The sequence below is a fragment of the Ascaphus truei genome, chromosome 6, assembly GCF_040206685.1.
Source record: "Ascaphus truei isolate aAscTru1 chromosome 6, aAscTru1.hap1, whole genome shotgun sequence".
NCBI lineage: Eukaryota > Metazoa > Chordata > Amphibia > Anura > Ascaphidae > Ascaphus > Ascaphus truei.
The window spans coordinates 15,760,210-15,772,391 of NC_134488.1; positions in this window are offsets into that span (position 1 = coordinate 15,760,210).

Below are 12,182 nucleotides of genomic sequence, written 5' to 3' on the forward strand. Positions count from 1 at the left end.
CATGTTTAATGGTAGTATGCTGTGCCATAGCCTATACTAGTGTATAATGTTTAATGGTAGTATGCTGTGCCATAGCCTATACTAGTGTATAATGTTTAATGGTAGTATGCTGTGCCATAGCCTATACTAGTGTATCATGTTTAATGGTAGTATGCTGTGCCATAGCCTATACTAGTGTATAATGTTTAATGGTAGTATGCTGTGCCATAGCCTATACTAGTGTATAATGTTTAATGGTAGTATGCTGTGCCATAGCCTATACTAGTGTATAATGTTTAATGGTAGTATGCTGTGCCATTGCCTATACTAGTGTATAATGTTTAATGGTAGTATGCTGTGCCATAGCCTATACTAGTGTATAATGTTTAATGGTTATATGCTGTGCCATAGCCTATACTAGTGTATAATGTTTAATGGTAGTATGCTGTGCCATAGCCTATACTAGTGTATAATGTTTAATGGTAGTATGCTGTGCCATTGCCTATACTAGTGTATAATGTTTAATGGTAGTATGCTGTGCCATAGCCTATACTAGTGTATAATGTTTAATGGTAGTATGCTGTGCCATAGCCTATACTAGTGTATCATGTTTAATGGTAGTATGCTGTGCCATAGCCTATTCTAGTGTTTCATGTTTAATGGTAGTATGCTGTGCCATAGCCTATACTAGTGTATCATGTTTAATGGTAGTATGCTGTGCCATAGCCTATACTAGTGTATCATGTTTAATGGTAGTATGCTGTGCCATAGCCTATACTAGTGTATAATGTTTAATGGTAGTATGCTGTGCCATAGCTATACTAGTGTATAATGTTTAATGGTAGTATGCTGTGCCATAGCTATACTAGTGTATAATGTTTAATGGTAGTATGCTGTGCCATAGCCTATTCTAGTGTATCATGTTTAATGGTAGTATGCTGTGCCATAGCCTATACTAGTGTATAATGTTTAATGGTAGTATGCTGTGCCATAGCCAATACTAGTGTATAATGTTTAATGGTAGTATGCTGTGCCATAGCCTATACTAGTGTATAATGTTTAATGGTAGTATGCTGTGCTATAGCCTATACTAGTGTATAATGTTTAATGGTAGTATGCTGTGCCATAGCCTATACTAGTGTATAATGTTTAATGGAAGTATGCTGTGCCATTGCCTATACTAGTGTATAATGTTTAATGGTAGTATGCTGTGCCATAGCCTATACTAGTGTATAATGTTTAATGGTAGTATGCTGTGCCATAGCCTATACTAGTGTATAATGTTTAATGGTAGTATGCTGTGCCATAGCCTATACTAGTGTATAATGTTTAATGGTAGTATGCTGTGCCATAGCCTATACTAGTGTATAATGTTTAATGGTAGTATGCTGTGCCATAGCTATACTAGTGTATAATGTTTAATAGTAGTATGCTGTGCCATAGCTATACTAGTGTATAATGTTTAATGGTAGTATGCTGTGCCATAGCCTATTCTAGTGTATCAAGTTTAATGGTAGTATGCTGTGCCATAGCCTATACTAGTGTATAATGTTTAATGGTAGTATGCTGTGCCATAGCCAATACTAGTGTATAATGTTTAATGGTAGTATGCTGTGCCATAGCCTATACTAGTGTATAATGTTTAATGGTAGTATGCTGTGCCATAGCCTATACTAGTGTATAATGTTTAATGGTAGTATGCTGTGCCATAGCCTATACTAGTGTATAATGTTTAATGGTAGTATGCTGTGCCATTGCCTATACTAGTGTATAATGTTTAATGGTAGTATGCTGTGCCATAGCCTATACTAGTGTATAATGTTTAATGGTAGTATGCTGTGCCATAGCCTATACTAGTGTATAATGTTTAATGGTAGTATGCTGTGCCATAGCCTATACTAGTGTATAATGTTTAATGGTAGTATGCTGTGCCATAGCCTATACTAGTGTATAATTAATGGCAGAAAGTTTGTGCCATAGCCCAGCGGTGCGCAACCTTTCCCTGCTCGCGCCCCCCTCCCTTACCTTGTCTCTGGCTCTCGGCATCAAAGGTCACAGTGCCAAAGCAACGTGACGTCACCTGAACCCGCACCATCATTTGACGCTGCGTCGCCTAAGACAAGGTAAGTGAAGTGGCAGAGGCCTCACGCGATCCCCGACATTAATTTAAATGCCTTTGGGGAAGAGAGCAGGGCCCCTTTGCAACCGCCGCGCCCCCCCTCCCTGAAAAATCTTGCACTCCCCTGGGGGGCGCGCGCCCCAGTTTGCGCACCCCTGCCATAGCCTCTATTAATGTATAATGTTTCATGGCAGAATGCGCGTGTGATAGCCTACACATTTTTAAAAATTGTGTTTAATGCAAATTGCTTTACCATTTTTAAAACGTGTTTTTATTTTTAGGTGATTTTGCAAAAGGAAATTGGAAGAATGTAAGAGATTTTTTTTTCTGCAGAGAACTGAAGAAAATTAAACCTCAGAGCTCATGGGACGCAGGTACAAGGGCGTACGAAAATACATCATCATGGCAATTCTTCAAGGGTATGGAATTTCTCCAAGAACACATGGCGCCAGCACATACAGTGTCTAATCTTGAACGTAATGAAACGCATCTGGGGATGTTACACTAGATGAAGATTCATTGGGGCCTATTCTACAGATGCAGCGGCTGTTATTCTAACACTTCACGACCAACCGCACCGCCTTAAGACGCGAGTGCAGGCGAGTGCAGAAAATGGCATTTAAGTGTTCTGTTTTTTAAACACCTGAAAATTGACACAGTAGCACAGTACTGTACACATTGCAATTCATTCATTTCATTGCATTTCATTACACACACAAAGAAACAGAATCCATGAGTTTCAAACAAAAAGCAACCGCAATAAACACGAGTGCCTGGGGTGATTGGCTGCGTTCATGCCGCGTGGAGTAAAGCAAAGCACAAGAAAACGGCGCGGTGATTTGTTCGATTAATGGCCGCTGCATCTGTAGTAGCTTCGATGATTTTGCTGCTATCTAGAATGATGTGGCATGTTTCCGCCGAACGGTTTGTCATTTGTGTTATCACGGTATTCAGAAACAATCTGAAACCCTCTTACATCGTGAGGCAGGAAAATGCCAAAACCGTTCGGCGAAGCAGCAAAGTGATCTCAGCTTTTTCTAAGTTCTCCCTGTCTGCGCTGCACAGAGAGCCGCTTCTCCCTGCACAGCTCTCACAGGGGATCATACTCTTTTTATTAAAATTTTAATACTAGTGTGCAGGAGCAGGGGTTCTGGAGCAGAACCGTGTTAAGTTCAGGTCCGGGGACACCCTGCTTCCTGAGATACAGGCCCCGTTATGGGGTGCCGGTATCTCCTATGCATTTAAATGTCCCGGTCATGTGACGCGAGAGATTTAAATATTGCATGGGCTTAGCGGCACCCCATAACGGAGTTTGTATTTCAGAAGCAGGGGGTCCCCGGACTGAAATCAATGCGATTCTACTCTGAATACCCCCTGCTCCCACACACTAGTCTTAAAATTTGTATCAAAACAACTTCATTGCCTTCATTGCCTTAGCAGATAGCCGCTGAGGCAATGAAGGGGTTAATCCTGAATAGCCTGTTTATTGGGGGCATAGGGGGTGGCTGAAGGGGGTAGTTGCCACAGGGTGGGTGGTTAGGCCTGCCGGAAAGGTTGCGGGCGGAGCTAACCCCTTCACTACCATAGCGGTGGGAACCACTCTCGCTACCCACCCAGTAGGCTTAACCATCCACCTTTGCGTCAACTACTACCTTCACCCAATTCCTCTATCCCCAATAAACATAAAAAAACACAACAACCCTACTACCCACATCCTCTATCCGGTTAGTAAGCACTAAAGTAATTAAGGGATTAAACGCCATCCCCTGCTACCCATCGGGTGGCCTAACCATCCACCCTGGGGCAACTACCCCCACCCTCTATCCATTGATTGGCACAGTGGTATATCATGCCCATATAATAAGGGCATGATTAGCCACTATAGCAGTCAATGGGCAACCTAAAAAAACAGTACCAAAAAGACACAACAATAAAAAATACCCAAGCACCTAAACACCAGAACAATAAAAGAAATCAAACGCTTAAACACCAGAACAATAAAAGAAATCAAAACCCTAAACAACAGAACAATAAAAGAAATCAAACGAATAAACAATCCAAAAATTAAATGACAAGCTTTAGAAATACATAACAATTAACTCAAAACAATAAACAGAAATAGAAAACATGACAATTATTTAAAAATAACAATTTGCCTAAAAAAGCAATGCCTATCACTGTAATTATCTATACCCTAAAGAACACAGATAAATACTTTGGCAGTCAATGGGCAAGCAAAAAAATACAAATTAAAAAATACAATAAAAAACCTGAAAAACAAAAATGACATACATTCAATGTATTTCTTATCTTTAGATGTCTTCACCCTCCCATTCCCGGTGTATCTGGAAGCTCACCATCCAAAATGCAATGATCCTCAGCTTCAGGTAAGTCCAGTTCTTCAATCTTCTTCTTTTCTTCTATCTTCAATCTTCTTTACATGTAATCAATTGTAATCTACCAATGGATATTGTTTCGTCGTCTTCTAAAGCTAAAATGAGATGGAACAGGCCTTGCATAAGGCCTGTGACGTCACATTTTAGAGTCAGATTGTACAGCTCCAATACGATTGCATACTGTACCATGTGACATGTTTTTTTATTTTTTTAAAGCATGTGATGTCATCTCCAAGGGAGGAACAGTAAATCCCATCCTTAAACCAAAATGGCTGCCATGACATGGTACTACAGCCAATCGGATTGTCCCCAATCCTATTGGTTGAAGTACCATGGGACATGTTCCATTTTTTTAAAAGAATGTGACATCATCTTTAAGGGCGATGTCACACCTTTAAAAAAAAAAAAGGCTGCCTTCACATGTGGTATATCTCACAATGCCTTTCCTGTATGAAAAATGCTTTCCCCGTACGATTTGACCAACTTATCGAGGCTTTCTGAATAGCTACCTAGCTAAATTTTGTGATAGCTGCTAAAAATCCTTGATGAGTTGGTTATGGAATCTACTTGAATAGGCCCCATTGTGTGAGACTGCATCATCCCCAGAGCCATAACCCAAAAAAAGGAAGACCTCAAGTGAATTCAAGATACAAATGATTTCTATAGAGGAGAAAAAAATTAGAAATGATTACTGATGTATTTAAAGTCAATTCAGGTGAGGACTTAGATTTCTTTAAAAGCCTACTACCATACATGAAAAGTTTGGACCCTGTTAAAAAAAATTATGGTACGGCATGAAATTCAATCTGTTGTATTGAAGGCGGTACAAGAAAAATAAAGCTAGGACAAGCTTGTTATTGGAGATAGACTTTGTTATTTTGGATTTTTCTACCAGTTGTAAAAACGAATTTTCCAAGTTTTACCATTGCACCTGTTAATAAATTACTTATTTCACATCATGTCTATGTTGTTATTCTCATTTAAAAATATTATATGAAAGCATTTTTTTCAAATTGAAAATTGCAAATCAGTGGATGCATATAATACTGTATCACATACTAAATTCAATGGTAAAGTACAAGGACACAATTTCAGGTTACTTATGTTTATTGGTTATACACATTTACTAAACACTATCTTGCCATGGGACAGCTCTTTGAGCATTAAAACACTCTTTGAATGAATCGTGAATGCATTTTGCCATGTTTGCAGGTGAATTATTTACATCTCTGAAGCTGGGTATCAGCTGTGGGCACACGAGCAAACATTGATACATCTCTAGTACCTTCCAAATCGATAACAATATTATGTAGAAAAGCCACACATTCAACAAGTCTCTTCGCATTTCACACAGACGTTTCTATAGTGCAGCTTGTAATAGTATTCATCATTTAGTGTAAGGGATCGGGGGACACGCGCCTTACAGCGGGTCCCCGTCACCCCGGCTCCCAGTACTGCCGCTCGTCCCATGAGTTACAGGGCGCGCGCGCACCCATTCTCTTCTACACTCCTCCTGTAGCCTTGGCTCATCCTCCCAGCAGCTGGAGGCTATTCCCACTAGGGAACACCACACCAGGCATCCTCACCTATCCCTGGGACCGCTCAGTCAAGCCCCCGCTCCGCCTCTTGCTCCCATCGGTTCTCTGGCATTTATAGTTCCTGTCTGCCCTCTCCTTCCTCGCTCTGAATAGTTTTTCTGTGGCTCTTGTAGTACAGAGGTCTATGCCTGGCTCTCTTTTGTGTTACAGCTCTCGCTCCAGTCCCTGCCCTCGTTTGATACCCTTGGATTTGATCTCGGCTTTGGACCTCACACACTGCTCTCTCCTGCCCTTGACGAATGGCTTACGGATCTTTACCCTCAGACCTCTGGCACACGGACGCGGCAAGTATCAGGCTAACCCTTTCTCACCAGGCCCGGCAACGCATCATACCACACTCTGGGCATGCCCTCACTGCTGTGGGTGCGTGTTATACCCTTATCCACTTCAGTATTGGGGACAGGCAAGGTCTGCGGGCAGTCTAGCATTATGCAGAGCCCACCAAATGCAGACCCCCTGAGGTGGGCCAAGGTGTGTCCATGGATCACTGGCAATTCCAGAGCAATCAAGTAACGGCCGTGGCACAGTAACTTTCAATCCTTTCCCTGCGGGACCCGCCAGTTGCACCGTCCCCTCCTGCCCTATTACCTATGGGCATCTCGGAGCCACATATCCCACCACCCAACCGGTATGCCAGAGATCCCCTTACTTGCCGGGGATTCTTGAACCAATGTGACGTCCAGTTCGAGATGTCCCCGTCTCGGTTTCCCACAGATCGCTCTAAGGTGGCCTATATCTACGCCCTGCTGACGGGCGATGCTCTCGCTTAGGCTTCGCCTCTCTGGGAACACAGATCTGAGATAAAGCAGGATTACCCCAGATTTCGGCGAGAATTCCAGCAGGTCTTTGATACGCCAGCGCATAGGGAAATTGCCGCTTCTTCCTTGTTTCATCTCTCCCAGGGTCGCAGGTCAGCTGCAAGATATGCAGTGGAGTTCTGCACAATCGCTGCAGAGACTCGGTGGAATGATGAAGCCCTTTCCACGGCATACTGTCAGGGATTGTCCTAAACCCTCAAGGATGATCTGGCAGCTCACGCTTGTCCCACATCTTTAGAGGATCTCATTACCCTCAGCATCCGGGTGGACCAGCGCATTCAAGAGAGACGTCAGGAGCGCCAGCATCCCCGATTTATGCCGCCGACACCTGCTTCTTCTAGGTCTTCTCCCTTGGCCTTTCCAGCGTTGGACGCTCCTGAACCGATGCAGATCGGTAGTCAACAGCTCCGGACAGCTGAAAGAACACGCTGCCGAAATGAGGGCCTCTGCTTCTACTGTGGTTCCCCGGACCACCAAGTACGTCACTGCCATCTGAGACCGGGAAACGAGAACGCCCAGTAAAGGTTGAGGGGCTTTTACTGGGTACCATCTCTCCTTGCCCCTCTCCTCCCAAAGAGCTCCCGAAGAGAATTATTTTGCCTATAACCCTCAAGGGTCCCAATGTCCGGGTAGCGGTGGCAGCATTCATCGACTCCGGGTCTGGTGGCAACTTCCTGGATCACGACTATGCCTGCAACAACCAAATTCCATTAGTCAAGAAGAAGGCACCCATCGTCCTTGAGGCCATTGACGGCAGACCTCTCCAACCAGCGTTCATTATATGGGAATCTGTTCCCCTCACACTCACCACCGCGGACGGTCACACTGAGGTCATCATCTTCGATGTCTTCCACTCACCCACCGTCCAGGTCATTTTGGGATTGCCGTGGCTCCAGCTTCACAACCCGCGTGTCGATTGGATGGACGAATTGCTAATCCAGTGGGGTCCTACCATGAAGGAGGCTGTCATACCCCCCGTTACCGTGCTCGCTGGCCTCGACACTTCGATACCACCTCTCTCCACCCTTCCTGAAGTATACCGTGATTTTTTGGATGTCTTCAACAAGACCCAGGCTGAGGTCTTACCACTTCATCATTCGTATGACTGCCCCATAGAATTAATTCCTGGAGCCACACTCCCTAAATCTAAATCATATCCCCTCTCCATGCCCGAGACCGAGGCTTGACGACTTACATCCAGGAGAATCTCAACAGAGGTTTTATTCGGAACTCCACTGCCCCGGCCGGGGCAGGATTCTTCTTCGTGAAGAAGGATAGCTCCTTAAGACCCTGAATCGACTTTTGTGGGCTTAACAAGATCACAGTTAAAAACCGGTCCCCCTTCCTCTAATTTTGGAACTCTTTGACCGGCTCCAAGGAGCCTCTGTATTCTCCAAACTTGACCTGAGAGGAGCATACAATCTAATCCGAATACGCGAGGTTGACGAGTGGAAGACTGCATTCAACACATGAACGGGCCATTTTGAATATCTAGTGATGCCGTTCGGCCTCTGCAATGCCCCAGCTGTCTTCCAAGAATTTATGAATGACATCTTCCGGGACATTTTGGGTAATTTTGTCATAGTATACCTAGACGACATCCTCATTTTCTCCAAAAACCTTGAGGAGCACATTCATCACACCAGGGTGGTCCTCGCTCGGCTTCGCGCAAATAGCCTCTACCCGAAGATGGAGAAATGTCTCTTCCACCGATCATCCACAGCCTTCCTAGACTATATAATTTCCGACAAAAGCTTCACCATGGATCCTGAGAAATTGAAGGCTGTTCTAGATTGGCCGTTACCGAACTCCCTAAAAGCCGTCCAGCATTTCTTTGGGTTCTCAAACTACTATCGGAAATTCATCCGTAATTTTTCCACTATTGCTCTACCCATTACTGCTCTTACCAAGAAGGGGGCTGACCCATCAGCATGGTCCCCTGACGCCATCAAAGCCTTCGAGTTTCTCAAAAGAGCCTTCGTCTCCGCCCCCATCCTTCGTCACCCAGACACATCTCTTCCCTTCACCCTTGAAGTTGACGCTTCCGATGTTGGAGCTGGGGCAGCTCTCGCAAAGGTCCTCACCTCAAGAAAAACTCCATCCTTGTGGGTTCTTTTCAAGGAAATTCTCTTCGGCCGAGAAAAATTATGATGTCGGGAACTGAGAACTCTTGGCTATCAAGTTAGCCTTGCAAGAATGGAGACACCTCCTCTAGGGTACCAAAGAGCCAGTGGCAATTCTCACCGATCACAAAAACTTATTGTACATTGAGGGGGCTCGTCATCTGGGATCCCGGCCATCACGTTGGGCACTTTTTTCCCCCCGATTCAATTACACGATTTCGTATATTCCGGATACCAAGAAAATCAAGGCCGACGCACTTTCTCTCCAGTTCTCTACTGAGGAAGGATCTAATGAATCTTCGGAGACCATTCTGCCTGCCAAATACATAATTTCTGCTAATAGTTTCGATATCCTGGATGAGCTCACCAAAGCCAAGTCTCATATCCCTTGGAGATTAAAGGTGCCAGAAGGATGTCTGTACGCTGCTCCACGTTTTCGCCACAAGATTATAGAGTGGGGGCATTCTTGCAGATCAGCGGGCCATCCGGGCTTCAAAAGGACAGTGGATTTAATCAAACGGAACTTTTGGTGGCCTAGAATGAGCAAAGACATTTTTGATTTCACGAGAGCTTGCCCGGTGTGCGCTCAGAGCAAGTCCGCCCGACACAAACCATCTGGGCTTCTCCTCCCCCTTCCTATCACTGAACGGCCTTGGAAACATATATCCATGGACTTTATTGTGGAACTCCCATCCTCTAAAGGGATGAATACGATCCTTGTAGTAGTGGACAGATTTTCCAAGCACACGCACTTTGTACCCCTCAAGGGTCATCCCAATTCGGCTACCTTGGCCGACATATTTTCTAAAGAGATTTTCAGGCTACATGGCGTTCCACTCACCATTGTCTCGGACACGGGCACACAATTCATTTCTAAGTTTTGGCGAGCTTTCTCTCAGAGACTTGGCATATCCCTCCTCTTCTCCTCGGGTTATCACCCACAGACCAACGGCCAGACGGAGAGAATGAACCAGACCTGGAGCAGTATCTTAGATGTTTCGTGTCGGAATCTCAAGACAACTGGGTAGATCTATTACCCTGGGCGGAGTTCGCGATTAATTCGCTTTCGCGATAAATTCGCTGAGGAATGAATCCACGCAAGAGTCGCCTTTCTTCATTAATTATGGGTTCCATCCTAGCAGTCTTCCCCTCTCTTCCTTTCCATCTGGTGTACCGGCAGCAGATACACAAGTTTCTAATTTACAAGTCCCCTGGAAAAGGATCCAAAAAGCCTTGCAAGGGGCCGTCCGAAAACAGAAGGCTCAAGCGGATCGGCGATGTCAGATAGCACTGGAGTATAAACCTGGGGACAGAGTCTGGCTTTCCTCTAAAAATATCAAGCTTAAAACTCCTTCTCAGAAGCTGGCGTCCAGATTCTTGGGTCCCTTCAAGGTCCTCGAATGGGTCAATCCGGTAGCATATCGGCTTTCGCTACCTTCCACCATGAGGATACCCTCAGTGTTCCACGTTTCCCTCCTGAAGCCCTTCTTCCAGAATGTACATTTTCCGGACCGTCCTCATAGACTCAACCCCGTCGTGATACAGGGGCAACAAGAATTTGAAATCCAGTCCATTCTCGATTCACGACTTTCCAGGGGCAAACTTCAATTCCTCGTTCATTTGAAGGGATATGGTCCGAGGGAACGTTCTTGGGTACCTTGTCATCGCATTCACGCCCCAGCTCTACTTAAACAATTTTGTCGGAAATTTCCTCACAAGCCTTGGGAGGATCGTCCGGAGTACGATCCTCAAGGGAGGGGGGTACTGTAAGGGATCGGGGGACACGCGCCTTACAGCGGGTCCCCGTCACCCCGGCTCCCAGTACTGCCACTCGTCCCAGCCCCCCTCCCCATCAGCTCCTTACCCGCTCCGGTCGGACGCCACTCCTCTGCAGCACACGCCGCCTCCGCCCACACGCTGCAGGGACGCACGCGCGGGAGTGTTACAGGGCGCGCGCGCACCCGTCCTCTTCTACACTCCTCCTGCAGCCTTGGCTCCACCTCCCAGCAGCTGGAGGCTATTCCCACTAGGGAACACCACACCAGGCATCCTAACCTATCCCTGGGGCCGCTCAGTCAAGCCCCCGCTCCGCTTCTTGCTCCCATTGGTTCTCCGGCACTTACAATTTCTGTCTGCCTTCTCCTTCCTCGCTCTGCATAGTTTTCCTGTGGCTCTTGTTGTACGGAGGTCTATGCCTGGCTCTCTTTTGTGTTGCAGCTCTCGCTCCAGTCCCTGCCCTCGTTTGATACCCTTGGATTTGATCTCGGCTTTGGACCTCACTACGCTGCTCTCTCCTGCCCCTGACCTACGGCTCCAGGATCTTTACCCTCGGACCTCTGTCACCCGGACGCGGCAAGTATCAGGCTAACCCTTTCTTACCAGGCCCGGCAACGCATCATACCACACTCCGGGCACGCCCTCACTGCTGTGGGTGCGTGTAATACCATTACCCACCTCAGTATTGGGGACTGGCCAGGTCTGCGGGCAGTCTAGCGTTACATTTAGCAGTCATAATGCTGAAGGTGCACTCCACACAGCGTCTTGCTTTGGAAAGTCTGTTATTAAATATTTCTTCTTCTTTTGTTAATCCTTGTCGACTGTATGGCTTGATGACGTATGTGAGCAATGGATAGGCCTCATCCGCTAACAGTACATGAGGAAAACTTTTGCTTGTTCAACTCAATGGCAAACTTTTATCCAAAGGTAACTGCAATGTCTTGTCTTCTATAAGCTGATAAAGGGATGAAGCTGTAAACACCCCGCCATCGCTTTGCTTTACGTCAATTGCAATAAATTTATATTTTGCGTTTGCAAGAAAATTGAATGGACTACACTAATAGTAGTACAACTAACCTCAAAGTCAGCATGAGCCTTTCTTCAGCATGAATTGTGCGACAAAAATTGGTCTGAACAGGAGATATTTTGTCCTTTAGGCTGCGGCCCCACTGGCGCTGACCGCGCTCATGCTTGAGTGGTGACGTCACCAACTCTCCAAGGATGAGCGCAGGTGTCCTGCAAATTATGCGAATGCTTGAATGGGGGGCCTATTGAGCGTGCTTCGAACACTCTTTTTTGGACTTCCAAATGCATGCGCGCAGCGTGAGAGGGTACTGTGCTGAGCACGCGCATTTTAATTGAAACTTCTTTAT